Here is a 19,286-nt window from a genome sequence, read left to right as displayed (position 1 = left end):
TGAGCTTTCCTGAAATAATCATCTTGGAATAGCATTAGCTCAATGAGCTATATGTTGTTATGAATTACCAAAACCACCTAGGGATAGTTGCACTTTCACAAGTGCTTGAAGATATTGCTCAAAAACGAGACATTTTCCCACATTTAAATCTATCCAAACCCTACGCCAAACTCGGTCCCACCGAAACCTCCACATCCGGACCCACCGAGTTTACCTTAGACAGAGCCACAGCTAAACCCTAGGAATTCGGTTCTACTGAGAAGATGTCCGGTCCCACGGAAATGCCATGAGCAAGTTTCTGTAACCCCTTCGCCCCATTTTAGAATTACTGAGTTTGTTTGATCAAAACTACAGAAACGAGGTCACACTTAGGTCATCACATATCGGTCGCTCCGAGTTGATCCGTTCAGTCTCACCAAAAATCCCAATGTTCGAATCTTTTACACAGGTCGGTCTCACTGAGATTTTGTTTTGGTGTCACCAAGTTGAGTCAAAAGGTTGTAACGGTTGGATTCTCGGTGAAGGCTATATATACCCCTCCACCCTCACTCACTCTCTAAGAGAGCCATCAGAACAAAGCTACACTTCCACAATTCATTCTCTGAAAGAGAACTACCTACTCATGTGTTGAGATCAAGGCATTCCAATCCAACCATTTGAACCTTGATTTCTAGCCTCCCCAAGTTTCTTTCCACTCCAATCCTTCTCCTACCCAAGACAAATCTATGAGAGTGATTGAATGTTGAGGAGACTATCTTTTGAAGCACAAGAGCAGGGAGTCATCATCAACACAGCATCTATTACCTTTTGGAGAGTGGCGTCACCTAGATTGGTTAGGTATCACTTGGGACCTCCAGGATCACATGGAGTTGAACCAAGGAGTTTGTAAGGGAAAGGAGATCGCCTACTTCATGAAGATTTACCCCGAGTGAGGCTAGTACTTCATGGACGTGTAAGCCATGGTGGGATAGACAAGGTTGCTTCTTCATGGACCCTTCATGGGTGGAGCCCTTCGTGGACTCGTGCAGCTGTTACCCTCCGTGGGTTGAAGTCTCCATCAACATGGACATATAATAGCACCACCTATCGGAACCACACCAAAAAATCACGGTGTCTTCATTGCGTTTGAATTCTCCGATCCCTCCTTTACATTAATATGCAAAGTCTTTACTTACTGATGCACCATTCTTAGACTTGCATGTGTAGGGTGTTGCTCGACTTGGTAGAATTGTTAAAACTTGCCTACAACTAAAATTGGGAAAAGGATAAGTTTTTATTTGGTCAAGTAGTCTAATCACCCCCCACTAGCCATACTTCCGATCCTACACACCGACGAATACGACATTTTCGAGGAGCCCCTAGAGGCACCTCAACTTGAAACCCTGCATAGGCGATTGGCCAGCACAGCCAAAATGATGTGGAGTGGGGCCGATCTTTCACGATTGGAGCGGATCCCGTGAAGAACACGAATAACACAAGAGGGGAAACGAGAGGAAACACTCAAATTGACTTGATCCAATCACACATGCTCTAGATCCACATACACAAAAAGGTAACAAAGATCCAAGGAAAACAAAGGATGATACAAAGGTAACTAGTTCATCCCAATCCTATGAGGAAAGAAGTCTTGAATCCACTAGGGGATCTTCCCACAAGGGGTTCTTGAATCCACTTGGGGGATCTTTGTGACGCCCCGAGACCGATGTGCCAGGTGTCGTCTAGTTATTCATTGTCGTTGCCATGTCATTTGCTTGCGTGTTTCATTTCATCATGTCATCATGTGCATAGCATCATCATGTTTTCAAAACTTGCATCCGTCCCGGTCTCCTCGTTCCTTCCGTTGTCCGTTCTGAGTCCAGACACCCTTGCACGCGCTCGCGGCATGTCCGAAATATTATTTTATAAGTGGCCGGGAAATGTTCTCGTAATGGGATGAAAGTTGACGTGCGGTGTTGTTTTATTGTCAGTAGACCGCCTGTCAAGTTTCATCGCATTCGGAGCCCGTTTGACGTCCCAACGTTAAACTTTAGCGGCAGTATAGCCGGTCTATCGTCAGACGTTTTCGATCTCCGGAAACTGTCGTCGGGTCTCTCTCTCCCCTCTTCTCTCAGTCCAAACCGCTCTCCACAGTCCTCCTAGGCCCATGCCTACCCCTCTCTCGGTTAAGCCCGCAGCCCTCCTCGCGCGCGCGTCCGAAATTGTCCCGGACCCGACCCGGGCTGTCGCTACCATTGTGTCCGGATCATCCCCTAACGTCTACAAAATATCACCGTTTTATTATTTGGACTCCCTAGCCTATTCTTTCTGAACCATCCGATTTTGATCAGACGATCCAAACTCCCCTTTTCCTTATATTTATAGACCACCACCTACCAAATCAACCTAACCCTAAAATCTAGGAGCCTTGTCCCTCCGCCGCCACCTACCTGCCTTTTCCTCTCTCTCGGGATCCATCCCGTCGCCACTTGGTCTCTCCTTGGATCCATCGCCGACCAATCCCCACCGGAATCCATTCGATCCTGATCCAGCAGCCGATACAGCCAACCACCAGCTCCTCCCATCGATCCAAACCTGCAAGGTCACCGCCACCTCACCTCCCTTCTCCTCGCTGATGGCTCCGCCCGCGCCGGAGCACGCGAGCAGCAGAAGTAACCGAGGCCCCTCCGCTCCTGCATCCTCCTTCCCGTTCCTTTCCCCTCCTCTCTCTCAACTCTCTCTCTGTCTCTGTACCAGGAACGCGAAGGAGCTCCGCCCACGCCATGACCACCGAAGCAGCAGTAGTCCCGAGCGTCTGCCGGCCTCTGCTTCCTTCTTCATCGAGCAGGAGCTCGCTCATCCCGCACGCCACCTCTCCTGCTTCGAGCACAGAAGCCACCAGAACGCGCCGAGCCTTCGTTGACCTCCAGCGAGCGCCAAGTCTGCGGCGTCATCGTTCTCCAGGTCGCCGCCCTCCTCACTGGAGTCCCTCCAGCCGCCGCCAGATCCGCTGCTGCCGCTGTTTCCCGTCGATCGAGCAAGCACGACCCCTAGCGTCAAGTCCACTGCGATCCCCTCGATCCCGTGCTCCTTCGTTGACCGCCTGGGCCGTCTCTGCGCTGGATCCACTGCGCTAAGGACGCGCCGCGGCGGCTCTGCTTCTTGTCGAGCAAGAGGACGCCGGCTCTGCTCGAGCGTTGACCGCGCCCCGCTCAAGCGCTACGCGCCAGGCACGCAGCGAGGCCGGCCCTCCACCTCGTTCGATCCAGCCTGCCAGCCGCCTCCTCTGACTGGGCCGAAGCCCATGGTGAGGCCACCCAGTGTTTTTTTCCTTCTGATGGGCTAACAGTTTCAGCCCACGTCTGTTTTTTTTCTATCAGCGATTTTCCTATTTATCCAGAAAACTGCCAGTTTACAGTTTAGTCCCTAGTCTTCATGCATATTATAACTCATGATCTATGCATCATATGTAAAACATCCAAATATGAAACTTGCTTAGAATTTCATCTAGTTTAATAATATGCAACTTTCTTCTATGTTTAAAATGTTTAAGATGTTGTTTGTTTAAATTTGCTTAAATAACTTGCTAAAATGATTTAATTCATAACAAATTAACCATAGCTCCAAACTTAACAAACTTTATATGCAAATGGGGTGGAAAAATGCCGAGTTTATGATGGTGACTTTACTTTGCATGTTTATCAACCCTAAAACTATGTTTAGGGCAGAACAATACCAAACCTAATTTATTTATATGGGGATTTACCGGAATTGTTGTTGGTTGCTTCCGGCCTCATTTAAACTTGACTAGATAGGTAGTTTTACTTTGCTTCACCGTCTTTCCATGCTAACAACATTTAATCTTGTTGGGTACATAAACGAGATCAAACTAAGTAACTCGAATGTGGTGTTTCGCCATGTTGAGCTCCACTTAATTTGTAGGATTGCTTGTGCACTTTGCCATGCCATGTATCTTTAAACCGCACATGCATCATATTTGGTTGTGCATCATGCCATGTTTATGTGGTGGTTGTTTTACTATGATTGTTTGCTTCTTTCCGGTGTTGCTTCTTCGGGTTGGTTCCGATAACGTTGCGTTTGTGAGGATCCGTCCTTCTACGTCTGTCTGTCTTCTTCATGGACTCGTTCTTCTTCCTTGCGGGATTTCAGGCAAGATGATCATACCCTCGAAATCACTTCTATCTTTGCTTGCTAGATGCTCGCTCTTTTGCTATGCCTATGCTGCGATACCTACCACTTGCTTATCATGCCTCCCATATTGTTGAACCAAGCCTCTAACCCACCTTGTTCTAGCAAACCGTTGTTTGGCTATGTTACCGCTTTGCTCAGCCCCTCTTATAGCGTTGTTAGTTGCAGATGAAGATTGAAGTTTGTTCCTTGTTGGAACATGGAGATATTGTTCCTTGTTGGAACAGGTTTACTTGTTGGGATATCACAATATCGCTTATTTAATTAATGCATCTATATACTTGGTAAAGGGTGGAAGGCTCGGGCTTTTTGCCTAGTGTTTTGTTCCACTCTTGCCGCCCTAGTTTCCGTCATATCGGTGTTATGTTCCCGGATTTTTGCATTCCTTACGCGGTTGGGTAATAATGGGAACCCCTTGACAGTTCGCCTTGAATAAAACTCCTCCAGCATGGCCCAACATTGGTTTTACCATTTGCCACCTAGCCTTTTCTTTCCCTTGGGTTCTGCAGACTCAAGGGTCATCTTTATTTTAAACCCCCGGGCCAGTGCTCCTCTGAGTGTTGGTCCAAACTGAGCGATGTCCGGAGCTACCAGGGGCAACTTTGGGCTGGCCCACCCGACGTCCGGCTCATCCGGTGTGCCCTGAGAACGAGATATGTGCAGATCCTATCGGGATTTTTCGGCACATCTGGGTGGCTTTGCTGGTCTTGTTTTACCATTGTCGAAATGTCTTGTAACCGGGATTCCGAGTCTGATTGGGTCTTCCCGCTAGAAGGAATATCCTTCGTTGACCATGATAGCTTGTGATGGGCTAAGTTGGGACACCCCTGCAGGGATTTGAACTTTCGAAAGCCGTGCCCGCGGTTATGGGCAGATGGGAATTTGTTAACGTCCGGTTGTAGAAAACCTGAAGTTGACCTTAATTAAAATACATCAACCGCGTGTGTAACCGTGATGGTCTCTTCTCGGCGGGGTCCGAGAAGTGAACACGGTGTTGGAGTTATGCTTGACGTAGGTTGTTCTAGGATCACTTCTTGATCATAGTTGTTCGATCGTGCTTTGCCTTCTCTTCTCGCTCTCTTCTGCATATGTTAGCCAACATATATGCTAGTCGCTTGCTGCAGCTCCACCTCATACCATTACCTTACCTATAAGCTTAAATAGTCTTGATCGCGAGGGTGTGAGATTGCTGAGTCCCCGTGACTCACAGATACTTCCAAAACCAGTTTGCAGGTGCCGATGTTCCCGAGCAGGTGACGCAACCAAGCTCAAGGAGGATCTCGATGAAGATCTTGTCCTTTGTGTTGTTTCGTTCCAGTTGATCAGTAGTGGAGCCCAGTCGGGACGATCGGGGATCTGTGTAGCATTTGGGGTAGTCTTCTTTTATTTTGGTTCCATAGTCAGACCTTGATTGTATCTGGATGATGTAATGCTTTATTTATGTATTGTGTGAAGTGGCGATTGTAAGCCAACTATGTATCTCTTTCCTTTATGTATTACATGGGTTGTGTGAAGATTACCTCACTTGCGACATTGCTTTCAATGCGGTTATGCCTCTAAGTCGTGCTTCGACACGTGGGAGATATAGCCGCATCGAGGGCGTTACAAGTTGGTATCAGAGACTTCCTCGACCTTAGGAGCCCCCTGCTTGATCGAATCGCTGGCGTTATTGAGTCTAGAAATGTTTTGAGTCATTTAGGATTATATATATCAGAGAGTTAGGAATTCTTTTTACTCCTCGTCCCTTCATCGCTCTGGTGAGGCATCCTGACGTAGAGTTTTGACTCTTCTCTTCTCAAATTTCACTAAAAAAAATTTAGGACCACGCGGGTATCTTGGAATCGTGCCGATCGATTTGTGACGAGAACATTGTTCTTGGTGCCTCCTGTCATTTAGGGGTTGTGGCAGTGTCCCGGTGAGTTGAGCTCCGAGGTGTTGTCGTCACAATTTTATCGTTGCAGTTCTGGAATACCTGAGTTTAGTTTCGCTGACATCGAAAATCTCTTTTATGCAGTTGTTGGTGAGATAACCTCGACGCCACCTAGTACTGGGGCGGGAGTTCGGGAGTATTGCCATAACTCGTATAACGGATGCTTTTCGAAGGTTGAGGTAGATGATTTCCAAAGGTTTCTTGGTTATGTGTTGAAGGATGGATACAGCTGGATGTAGGATTTGCTAGTTTTGGGTGAGATATTATGCTTCCCCTGTATCCCCAACACCTGATTGCATAACCGGAAAATTTTGGGAGTTTATAAGTGGGAATTCAAGTAGTTCGTAGGATATCTTTTCCGACAGATGTATGATATGAAATTGGGGTTCGACGTCTAGTGGTCCGCCTATCCACGGTTGGTTTTACAGTGGTCTCGTTGTGTCTTAAAGAATCCTTGGCTATGCCGACTCGGGGACGCTTCGTATGTCATGTGCACTGCCTTGTACATGATGGTGTTGTACGATCGAGCCCGTGTAGGCCCCACAACGAAAACTTCGGACGAAATCTCTATCATATGTTTGTTCCGGTTTATTTTGCAGCCAATCCTTTGTTTTGTTTTGAGTTGTGGTATTCGAGTTGCTTCGAAGTCAAATGTTGATTCCATACCTTCCCTAAGCGGTGTTCTCATACTCCAATGTGGATACCGATCCTTCTTGGTAATCGAGATTGTCATGTCAATCCTTTTTCAACCGGCGTGTTTCTCTTCAAGTGAATCCGTTCGTTTTCAACATCTGCTTGATCAAGTATCAGTTCTTCTCAACGGTGTTTGTTTCATCCGTCTCCAAGTTGTCTTTGTTTTCCCACCCACCCACCCTTTTTCTTCAAGGACTCATATTTCTTATTCAAGTATCATTTTATTCATGGGAAGCCTCTCCATTCCTTTCTCGTTAATGTTCTTATCCAGTGATTCTCATGAGGATTCTAGCGGAGCTTCAAGTTCATCATTCTTCGTTCTTTTCATCTCCGGTGGTTTCAAATCAAGCTTTCAGTGTTGATCTCATATCCCTTTTTCCTTGTTTCAAATACCTTCTCATACCGGTGCACCTCGTAATATTCACTTCTCGCTATTCATTTGTTCGGGAGTGCTGAAGATATCTCAGTAGGCTCGTCTTGTCTTACAAGATCAGTTCAACCTATTTCGAGGTTGTTATCTCATTCTAGCCATTTAAATCTTACCAGTGCATTCTCTCTTTTAAATCGTTCTACGGTGTTTCTTTTGAGTGGGCCCTAACCCACAGGTCTGTTCCCAGGATCTTACCTGACTCTTCTTATTTTCCCGGAGCTATCCTCAAATTCTTTCAAAGTTTAACGTAAGAATGAATTGTCATCAGTCAAATGTTTTCTCCAAGATCTGTAAAAATCTTTTCATCGTTGGCTCAACCTCTTCGTTTTGATTCTTCCGGAGTGTCTAAATAATTCTTGGTGTTGTTCCTCGTCGTCATTCTCTACATTTGAAGACCGAAGAAGAATTTTCCTCCATATCTTGCTCCATTCTCTCCAAGATTCACGGTGCTAGCTTTATGCCATTCTCTCATAATTATTTTTGGTTGTGAGAATTCTTTTCATCCTTCCGGAGCAATTCAAGAGCGTTCTCAGTTTGTTACCTGGAGCCCATCATTTCAGAAGACTTGTTCATTCTCAGCTTTCAGCTCTCGTTCCCCAAATCTCACCGGTGCATCATTCAAGTATTCTCTTATCAGCTCGTGATCTCTTCGTTCTCATGGATCTAAATCCTCTCGAGTATCTTCGTGTTTTTTATAATTCTTCCCGGTGATTCGTTATCTTTTATTCGTTCTTTTTCAATTCTTACGGTGGTTTGTTCAAGATTCTTCTTCCTTCATTTATCATATCAATGTATTCGTTGTTTTCAGTCCTACCGGTGGATCGTTGAAGACCATCTTAAGTTTGACACTATATCTATCTTAATCCTTTCTACGAGAATAAGTAGCATGCCAAATCCAATGTGGGTCATCAATTTAATTGGTGAAGGATACGCATAACATAATTCTTATTCTTGTTTCATCCAAGTGATTTAATTCCTTATTCCGGAGGTTCATCAAAATTCTTGATTTCAGTTGTTTCATCTTTTCTTTTCCGGAGTTCCAAGTTTTTTCTGCATTATATCATCGCGAAGCTCCATCTAAATCATCGCAAGGCTTCACCTTGTGTTTTCAACTTCTTTTTCCTTTTCGTTTAATCATTCTTTTATTACCGGAGTTCTTCACGAAGGCTCAACATGATGGTTCATCAAGGATTCTTTTCATTCTTCAATTGTTCTTCAAGATTTCTCTCGTAGCTAAGTTCCGCCAAGATATACTCTAAAATAAACATGGTGCTCGACACATGTTTTGTTTTGAGGAGTTCAAGCACTCTTCATCTTGCTTTTCAAAGTTCAATCCTTTCTACTGTATCATTGGAGGTGGTATTATGTCATTCTTGATAATTTGAGTTCATGTTTCATGATTCACAGGTTGTTAAAAATGGGGTATTTTAAATCCATCAACCTCTTAGTTGGAATTATCTTGGGTTATATTTCCCCTAAAGCTTTCCCTAAGTATTGTTGCTATTAATGGTGATAATATATGATCCAAGTTCTTCATCTATCCTCCCGGTGAAATAAGTTCTCGTCTCCTTGTTGATATCAATCCAATTTATCGTTTCCGTCAGTGGCAGAATTTCACCTCGTAGTTTTGAGATGTTCTTCATAAGACCACTACAAGCTTACTCTTTTCGTTGTTGGTTTCCAACAACCCCGTTCGACCCTTCTCCTAAAGAGGCTTTTTCAAGCTCATTTGAGGTAGAAGATGTTGTTTTCTCCTCCATTCTTTTGATTCCATTCCTACATTTGCTCCGGAGGCATTGTGATGTTGCTCTCTTCGACCCATATCTTGTTTTGTCAAGTTCAGATTCTATGCCTTCCATTTCCAACTGGAGTGTTGTCATAATTGATCCTTATCGTTCTTTGTACATCTCGTTTCAACCGGAGTGCTTGTATGTACTTCTTGTCCATTGCAACCTTTTTTTATGTCATTCGACCTACAAGGTTCTCGTAATGTTCCTTGTTACTCTTTCTAGCAGAGTGTTTTCTATGTCGATCATCTCCGTTATATTGTTTCTCAAATGGTTTAACCTCTCAAGGTTGTTTGGTTTCACTCATTGGTCAAAGAAGCAACTTAGTTTTACCTCTTCTATTTTCTCTTCTGTTTTTCCCTCGGTGCCATTCTAGATCTCGGGACGAGATCCTCTTGTAGTTGTGGAGTGTTGTGACGCCCCGAGACCGATGTGCCAGGTGTCGTCCAGTTATTCGTTGTTGTTGCCATGTCATTTGCTTGCGTGTTGCATTTCATCATGTCATCATGTGCATAGCATCATCATGTTTTCAAAACTTGCATCCGTCCCGGTCTCCTCGTTCCTTCCGTTGTTCGTTCTGAGTCCAGACACCCTTGCAAGCGCCCGCGACATGTCCGAAATATTATTTTATAAGTGGCCCGGAAATGTTCTCGTAATGGGATGAAAGTTGACGTGCGGTGTTGTTTTATTGTCAGTAGACCGCCTGTCAAGTTTCATCGCATTCGGAGTCCGTTTGACGTCCCAACGTTAAACTTTAGCGGCAGTATAGCCGGTCTATCGTCAGACGTTTTCAATCTCTGGAAAGAGTCGCCGGGTCTCTCTCTCCCCTCTTCTCTCAGTACAAACCGCTCTCCACAGTCCTCCTAAGCCCATGCCTACCCCTCTCTCGGTTATGCCCGCGGCCCTCCTCGCGCGCGCATCCGAAAGTTGTCCCGGACCCGACCCGGGCTGTCGCTACCGTTGTGTCCGGATCATCCCCTAACGTCTACAAAATATCACCGTTTTATTATTTGGACTCCCTAGCCTATTCTTTCTGAACCGTCCGATTTTGATCAGACGATCCAAACTCCCCCTTTTCCTTATATTTATAGACCACCACCTACCAAATCAACCTAACCCTAAAATCTAGGAGCCTTGTCCCTCCGCCGCCACCTACCTGCCTTTTCCTCTCTCTCGGGATCCATCCCGTCGCCACTTGGTCTCTCCTTGGATCCATCGCCGACCAATCCCCACCGGAATCCATTCGATCCTGATCCAGCAGCCGATACAGCCAACCACCAGCTCCTCCCATCGATCCAAACCTGCAAGGTCACCGCCACCTCACCTCCCTTCTCCTCGCTGATGGCTCCGCCTGCGCCGGAGCACGCGAGCAGAAGAAGTAACCGAGGCCCCTCCGCTCCTGCATCCTCCTTCCCGTTCCTTTCCCCTCCTCTCTCTCAACTCTCTCTCTGTCTCTGTACCAGGAACGTGAAGGAGCTCCGCCCACGCCATGACCACCGAAGCAGCAGTAGTCCCGAGCGTCTGCCGGCCTCTGCTTCCTTCTTCATCGAGCAGGAGCTCGCTCATCCCGCACGCCACCTCTCCTGCTTCGAGCACAGAAGCCACCAGAACGCGCCGAGCCTTCGTTGACCTCCAGCGAGCGCCAAGTCTGCGGCGTCATCGGTCTCCAGGTCGCCGCCCTCCTCACCGGAGTCCCTCCAGCCGCCGCCAGATCCGCTGCTGCCGCTGTTTCCCGTCGATCGAGCAAGCACGACCCCTAGCGTCAAGTCCACTGCGATCCCCTCGATCCCGTGCTCCTTCATTGACCGCCTGGGCCGTCTCTGCGCTGGATCCACTGCGCCAAGGACGCGCCGCGGCGGCTCTGCTTCTTGTCGAGCAAGAGGACGCCGGCTCTGCTCGAGCGTTGACCGCGCCCCGCTCAAGCGCTACGCGCCAGGCACGCAGCGAGGCCGGCCCTCCACCTCGTTCGATCCAGCCTGCCAGCCGCCTCCTCTGACTGGGCCAAAGCCCATGGTGAGGCCACCCAGTGTTTTTTTCCTTCTGATGGGCTAACAGTTTCGGCCCTTGTCTTTTTTTTTCTATCAGCGATTTTCCTATTTATCCAGAAAACTGCCAGTTTACAGTTTAGTCCCTAGTCTTCATGCATATTATAACTCATGATCTATGCATCATATGTAAAACATCCAAATATGAAACTTTCTTAGAATTTCACCTAGGTTAATAATATGCAACTTTCTTCTATGTTTAAAATGTTTAAGATGTTGTTTGTTTAAATTTGCTTAAATAACTTGCTAAAATGATTTAATTCATAACAAATTAACCGTAGCTCCAAACTTAACAAACTTTATATGCAAATGGGGTGGAAAAATGCCTAGTTTATCATGGTGACTTTACTTTGCATGTTTATCAACCCTAAAATTGTGTTTAGGGAAGAACAGTACCAAACCTAATTTATGCATATGGGGATTTACCGGAATTGTTGTTGGTTGCTTCCGGCCTCATTTAAACTTGACTAGATAGGTAGTTTTACTTTGCTTCACCCTCTTGCCATGCTAATAACATTTAATCTTGTTGGGTACATAAACGAGATCGAACTAAGTAACTCGAATGTGGTGTTTCGTCAATATGCAACGGAGTTGCATATTGAGCTCCACTTAATTTGTAGGATTTCTTGTGCACTTTGCCATGCCATGTATCTTTAAACCGGACATGCATCATATTCGGTTGTGCATCATGCCATGTTTATGTGGTGGTTGTTTTACTATGATTGTTTGCTTCTTTCCGGTGTTGCTTCTTCGGGTTGGTTCCGATAACGTTGAGTTTGTGAGGATCCGTCCTTCTACGTTCGTCTGTCTTCTTCATGGACTCGTTCTTCTTCCTTGCGGGATTTCAGGCAAGATGATCATACCCTCGAAATCACTTCTATCTTTGCTTGCCAGATGCTCGCTCTTTTGCTATGCCTATGCTACGATACCTACCACTTGCTTATCATGCCTCCCATATTGTCGAACCAAGCCTCTAACCCACCTTGTTCTAGCAACCCTTGTTTGGCTATGTTACCGCTTTGCTCATCCCCTCTTATAGCGTTGTTAGTTGCAGGTGAAGATTGAAGTTTGTTCCTTGTTGGAACATGGAGATATTGTTCCTTGTTGGAACAGGTTTACTTGTTGGGATATCACAATATCGCTTATTTAATTAATGCATCTATATACTTGGTAAAGGGTGGAAGGCTCGGCCTTTTCGTCTAGTGTTTTGTTCCACTCTTGCCGCCCTAGTTTCCGTCATATCGGTGTTATGTTCCCGGATTTTTGCGTTCCTTACGCGGTTGGGTAATAATGGGAACCCCTTGACAGTTCGCCTTGAATAAAACTCCTCCAGCATGGCCCAACATTGGTTTTACCATTTGCCACCTAGCCTTTTCTTTCCCTTGGGTTCTGCAGACTCAAGGGTCATCTTTATTTTAAACCCCCGGGCCAGTGCTCCTCTGTGTGTTGGTCCAAACTGAGCGATGTCCGGAGCTACCAAGGGCATCTCTGGGCTGGCCCACCCGACGTCTGGCTCATCCGGTGTGCCCTGAGAATGAGATATGTGCAGCTCCTATCGGGATTTGTCGGCACATCTGGGTGGCTTTGCTGGTCTTGTTTTACCATTGTCGAAATGTCTTGTAACCGGGATTCCGAGTCTGATCGGGTCTTCCTGCTAGAAGGAATATCCTTCGTTGACCGTGAGAGCTTGTGATGGGCTAAGTTGGGACACCCCTGCAGGGATTTGAACTTTCGAAAGCCGTGCCCGCGGTTATGGGAAGATGGGAATTTGTTAACGTTCGGTTGTAGAAAACCTGAAGTTGACCTTAATTAAAATACATCAACCGCGTGTGTAACCGTGATGGTCTCTTCTCGGCGGGGTCCGGGAAGTGAACACGGTGTTGGAGTTATACTTGACGTAGGTTGTTCTAGGATCACTTCTTGATCATAGTTGTTCGATTGTGCTTTGCCTTCTCTTCTCGCTCTCTTTTGCGTATGTTAGCCACCATATATGCTAGTCGCTTGCTGCAGCTCCACCTCATACCATTACCTTACCTATAAGCTTAAATAGTCTTGATCGCGAGGGTGTGAGATTGCTGAGTCCCCGTGACTCACAGATACTTCCAAAACCAGTTTGCAGGTGCCGATGTTCCCGAGCAGGTGACACAACCAAGCTCAAGGAGGAGCTCGATGAAGATCTTGTCCTTTGTATTGTTTCGTTCTAGTTGATCAGTAGTGGAGCCCAGTCGGGACGATCAGGGATCTGTGTAGCATTTGGGGTAGTCTTCTTTTATTTTGGTTCCATAGTCAGACCTTGATTGTATCTGGATGATGTAATGCTTTATTTATGTATTGTGTGAAGTGGCGATTGTAAGCCAACTATGTATCTCTTTCCTTTATGTATTACATGGGTTGTGTGAAGATTACCTCACTTGCGACATTGCTTTCAATGCGGCTATGCCTCTAAGTCGTGCTTCGACACGTGGGAGATATAGCCGCATCGAGGGCGTTACAATCTTCTCCTAGGAGGCCTTGGTGTCCAATGGAGTAAGGGTACAAGTGGATGAGCAAAGCTCTATCTCCAAAATGAGCTATCACAATACTAACCCTAAAACGTAGGTAGAGGAGGAGTATATATAGTCTAGGGGCGAAGGGGTACATGGGCTTCGGCCTAGATGCACTGCACGCAGGTAGGGGGGCGGATGTCCGGGCGTCGGGCTGGGTGTCCGGACCTTCGAGGGGGGTCGGATGTCTGGGTTGGAGTGGTCAGACTTCGGGTGCGTTCTGTGAAGAAGTGGCCGGATTTCCAGGGCTCGGCTGGATGTCCGGGCGGCTCGGGCCGGACGTCCAAGATTGGGACGGATGTCCGGTGCCCATAGGTGCTCCTCGGCTGGGTTGCTGTTGTGGCCGCTGGCTTCAGGGGCTAGATGTCTGGGCCAGGAGCCGGATGTCCGGGTCCTGGGAACTTCCTCCTGTTCCTTTCATTGGTCCTCTTCATCCATGTACTTGGGGGCTTGTCCATCTTCACGAGCATCTCCGAGGGGGTGTTCTTCATACCTAATCACACATAGCATTCCGGCTTTAGGTAGTAGCTGATACGTCTCCAACGTATCTATAGTTTTTGATTGTTTCATGTTGTTATATTATCATTCTTGGATGTTTTACAATCATTTAATAGCAACTTTATATCATTTTTTGGGACTAACCTATTGACATAGTGCCCAATGCCAATTGCTATTTTTTGCTTGTTTTTTTACTTTGGAGAAAATCAATAGAAAACAGAGTCGAAACACAGTGAAACTTTTTGGAGATTTTTTCTGGACCAGAAGACACCTGTTGGACAAAGAAGTACTAGAAGGAGGCTCGAAGGGGAGCACAACCCACCAGGGTGCGCCTGGGGGCCCAAGCGCCCAGGTGGGTTGTGCCCACCTCAGTGGCCTCCCGCACCACCTCTTTGCTCTATAAATACCCCAATATTCCAGAAACACTAGGGGAGTTGACAAAAATCAATTCCAACCGCCGCAAGTTCCAGAAACCATATATCCAATCAAGACACCATCATGGAGGGGTTCATCATCCTCATTAGTGCCTCTCCGATGATGCGTGAGTAGTTCATTGTAGACCTATGGGTCCGTAGTTAGTAGCTAAATGGCTTCCTCTCTCTCTCTCTCTCTCTCTTTTGATTCTCAATACAATGGTCTCTTGGAGATCTATTTGATGTAACTCTTTTTGCGGTGTGTTTGTTGCGATCCGATGAACTTTGAGTTTATGATCAGATCTATGTTTTTATCCATGAAAGTTATTTGAGTATTTTGATCTCTTATATGCATGATTACTTATAGCCTCATATTTCTTCTTCAAATCTTTGGTGTAGTTAGGCCGACTAGATCGATTTTTATTGCCATGGTAAGAGGTGCTTTGTGATGGGTTTGATCTTACGGCGCTTGATCCCAGTGATAGAAGGGGAACCGACACACATGTATCGTTGCTATTAAGGATAACTAGATGGGGTCTATTTCTACATAAATAGATCTTATCTACATCAGGTCATCGTTCTTATTGCATTACTCCGTTTCTCCATGAATTTAATACACTAGATGCATGCTGCATAGCGGTCAATGTGTGGAGTAATAGTAGTAGATGCAGGCAGGAGTCAGTCTGCTAATCTTGGACGTGATGCCTATATAATGATCACTGCCTGGATATCGTCATGATTATTTGAACTTCTATCAATTGCCCAACAGTAATTCGTTTACCAACTGTATGCTATTTTTCTCGAGAGAAGCCACAAGTGAAATCTACGGCCCCCGGGTCTCTTCTTTATTATATTTGCCTTCGCGATCTATTTTTATTTCCTTCTATTTTTAGATCTATTAATCCAAAAATACAAAAATACCTTGCTGCAATTTATTATTATTTATTTTATCTCACATTCACGCGAGATCTATTTATCCAATCTACTACAATTTTATCTATCTTTTTGCCCATGAGTGATTGACAACCCCTCTCTTACGTCGGGTTGCAAGTATTTGTTCTTTGTGTGCAGGAGCTGTTTAGGTGGTGTTGCGTGGTTATCCTACTAGTTCAATAACCTTGGTCACATCACCGAGGGAAATACCTATCATAGTTGTGCTACATCATCCCTTCCTCTTTGGGGAAATACCGACGTAGTTCAAACTGCATCAAACGGAATTTCTGGCGCCGTTGCCAGGGAGACATCTTCAACATCTTCCAGGTTCCTAATCACAAATCTCATCTCCTTGCAATTTACATTATTTGCCATTTCCCTCTCGTTTTCATCTCCCCCACTTCACAAGAAGTTGCCATTTTATCCGCCCTCTTTTTCGTCCGTCATTTTTCTCGTTAGATATGTTTTTTTGTGCAAGCTTGTTGACCATTTTTTGTCATTATGGATAGTTCTTCCTCTATTGCGTGCACCCCCGAGAACGAGGTTCTTAACTTTAAACAAAGGGGAGGAGAAAATTTAAAGGATGCTTGGTATAGAATTTGCAATGCTGATAACATATCTATCCGTAAGCAATCTACTGTTGTTCTTCTTCGTTGTTTTTATGTGGGCATCACCACTTGGTATAGATTCGTCCTTGATACGATTACCGGTGGGAATTTCTTGATGTGTCCCTCTATTGATGCTTTTAATGCTATGGGAAATTTAGTAGGTTCACCACCTCTTATGGTGAATGAAATAAATTTAACTCTCGAGCATGTTATGGAAAGGCTAGATGCTATTGAAAAGAAAATGCTCACTGAAGAACATATTGAAAACTTGGATAAAAAGATGCATAATTTTTCTACTAAAATTGGATCAAAACCGTGAGAGGTTTTTAAGTTGTTGAAAGAAAAGGGAATCGTAATTCATGAAAGAATTAAAGAAAGCCCTTCTCGGATCGATAAATTGGGAGAGATCTTTAGTAATCTAAGCACGGCTTTTGCTTCCGCTAAAACTATTGAGAGAACTCCCATAAAAATTAGCAAGATTACTCCAGTTACTAAGAACAAGGGTGCAACTTCTAGTAATAACAATAAAGAAGATCTTAAGATGATTAGTATCCATCCCAATTTTATTGAAGTGATAAGAGAACCTACTTGCAAGAATGAACATTTCAATCTCATTCCTAGGAGTATTGTCATTGAAAATTTGTATGCTAAATCCTTAAAGAATTCTAAGTGTTTGATTGAAGAGTTGGAAATAAACATGACAATACTTGAATCTTTGCGTTATGCCTAGCTAAGGTCGTAAAACGATAGCGCTTGTTGCGAGGCAACCCAATGAATAAAATTTATTTATTTTTGTCTTTTTCTTTCTATTCTTGAGTGTTTGCACAATTAGCTACTATTATGATTGTGTTTTTTGTGTTTTAGTTAGTGTTTGTGCCAAGCAAAGCCTTTGGGATCATGTTGGGTGATAGTTGATTCGATCTTGCTGAAAAACAGAAACTTTTGCGCCCAGTCGCAGAATTGTTTACATTTACAGAAGCGCGATAAAATCCTGAATTTTTACAGAAGATTAATATACAAATTTCCCACAATGTCCTAATTTTTCAGAATTTTTTAAGTTACAAAAGTATTTGAAATATTCAGATTGCTACGGATGGTTCTATTTTTGTCAGATTCTGTTTTCTTTGCACTGTGTGCTTATTTTGATTGATCTATGGACTCTTTTGAGGGGTTTGAGCCATAGAAGAGTTGGAATATAGTAGATATAATGCAAAAATAAAATATGAATGGGTTTTCTATAGTACTTATAGTAGTGATTTGCTTTCTTATACTAACGAATCTCATGAAGGTTTTGTTGATTTTCGTGTGATTGAAGTTTTCAAGTTTTGGGTGATATTACGATGGATGAAGGAATAAGGAGTAAGAAGAGCCTAAGCTTGGGGATGACCATGGCATCCAAAGCTATTATCTAAATATAAGCAAGCAACTAAGCTTGGGGATGCCCGGGTGGCATCCCCTGTTTCTTCTAACGACCATCGGTATTTCACTTGGAGCTATATTATTTTCGTCACATATGATGAGTTTTGCTTGGAGCGTCTTGTATAATTTGAGTGTTTGATTGTTTTTCTTTTTATTTTTAGTCATGAATCCTTGTTGGACACACCTATTTGAGAGAGCCAAAATTATGCTATGACTTGTTAGAATTGCTCTCTATGCTTCACTTAAATCTTTATGAGCTATGGAATTGCTCTAGTGCTTCACTTATATCTTTTGGAGCACGGTGTGCTTTAGTATTTTTGAAGAAATGCTCTCATGCTTCACCTATATTTGTTTGATCTATCAAAGCAACATATGAAATTAGTCCCAAAATGATAGATATTCAAGAGGGATATAATAAAAACATTCATGAAGATCATTGGACAAAATAAACTTGATTCCTTGTAATAGTTTTGTGATATGTTGATATCATATGTGAGTCTAGTTGATGAGTAATGATGCTTTAGTAAGAATATTGGTGTTAAGGTTTGTGGTTCCCTATGCAAGCACGAAAGTCAATAGTTATGCTATGAAATTACATCCTACTTGTGGTGCAGAAGTCCAAACGCAGTGAAACTTTTTGGATATTTTTTCTGGACCATAAGACACCTGTTGGGCCAAAGAAGTACCATAGGGGGGCTCCGAGTGGAGCACAACCCACCAGGGCGCGCCTGGGGGGCCTAGGCGCACCCAGGTGGGTTGTGCCCACCTCGGTGGCCTCCCGCACTGCCTCTTTGCTCTATAAATACCCCAATATTCCAGAAACACTAGGGGAGTCGACGAAAATCAATTCCAGCCGCCGCATGTTCCAGAAACCATAGATCCAATCTAGACACCATCACGGAGGGGTTCATCGTCCTCATTGGGGCCTCTCCGATGATGCGTGAGTAGTTCATTGTATACCTACGGGTCCGTAGTTAGTATCTAGATGGCTTCCTCTCTCTCTCTCTCTCTCTCTCTCTCTCTCGATTCTCAATATAATGGTCTCTTGGAGATCTATTTGATGTAACTCTTAATGCGGTGTGTTTGTTGGGATCCGATGAACTTTGAGTTTATGATCAGATCTATGTTTTTATCCATGAAAGTTATTTGAGTCTTTTGATCTCTTATATGCATTATTACTTATAGCCTCGTATTTCTTCGTCGAATCTTTGGTTTAGTTAGGCCGACTAGATTGATTTTTCTTGCCATGGGAAGAGTTGCTCTGTGATGGGCTCAATCTTACGGTGCTTGATCCCAGTGACAGAAAGGGAACCGACACGTATGTATCGTTTCTATTAAGGATAATAAGATGGGGTCTATTTCTACATAAATAGATCTTGTGTACATCATGTCTTCATTCTTATTGCATTACTCCGTTTCTCCATGAACTTAATACACTAGATGCTTGCTGGATAGCGGTCGATGTGTGTAGTAATAGTAGTAGATGCAGGCAGGAGTCGGTCTACTATTCTTGGACGTGATGCCTATATAATGATCATTGCCTGGATACCATCATGATTATTTGAAGTTCTATCAATTGCCCAATAGTAATTCGTTTACCCATCGTATGTTATTTTTCTCGAGAGAAGCCACTAGTGAAATCTACGGCCCCCGGGTCTCTTCTTTATTATATTTGCCTTCACAATCTATTTTTATTTCCTTTTATTTTTAGATCTATTAATCCAAAAATACAAAAATACCTTGCTGCAATTTATTACTATTTATTTTATCTCGCATTCCCGCGAGATCTATTTATCCAAGCT

General features: G+C 44.3%; 1 long non-coding RNA gene across 2 annotated transcripts; it reads left to right on the top strand.

The window, feature by feature from the left end:
- Positions 1–2,349: 2,349 nt before the first annotated feature.
- Positions 2,350–17,748, top strand: LOC147976046 (uncharacterized). Of its 2 annotated transcripts, XR_015601296.1 has the most exons (6): positions 2,350–2,648; positions 2,734–4,146; positions 5,412–6,100; positions 6,200–11,918; positions 13,183–15,784; positions 17,381–17,748. It is a non-coding gene; the product is annotated as an uncharacterized LOC147976046 (long non-coding RNA). The 2 variants fall into 2 exon arrangements; XR_015601295.1 differs by lacking the exon at positions 5,412–6,100.
- The last annotated feature ends 1,538 nt before the right edge of the window (positions 17,749–19,286 follow it).

This window comes from Triticum urartu, chromosome 4A (genome assembly GCF_056163025.1).
Source record: "Triticum urartu cultivar PI428250 chromosome 4A, HENAU_Tu73, whole genome shotgun sequence".
NCBI lineage: Eukaryota > Viridiplantae > Streptophyta > Magnoliopsida > Poales > Poaceae > Triticum > Triticum urartu.
This window is presented reverse-complemented; position numbering and strand designations above follow the sequence as displayed.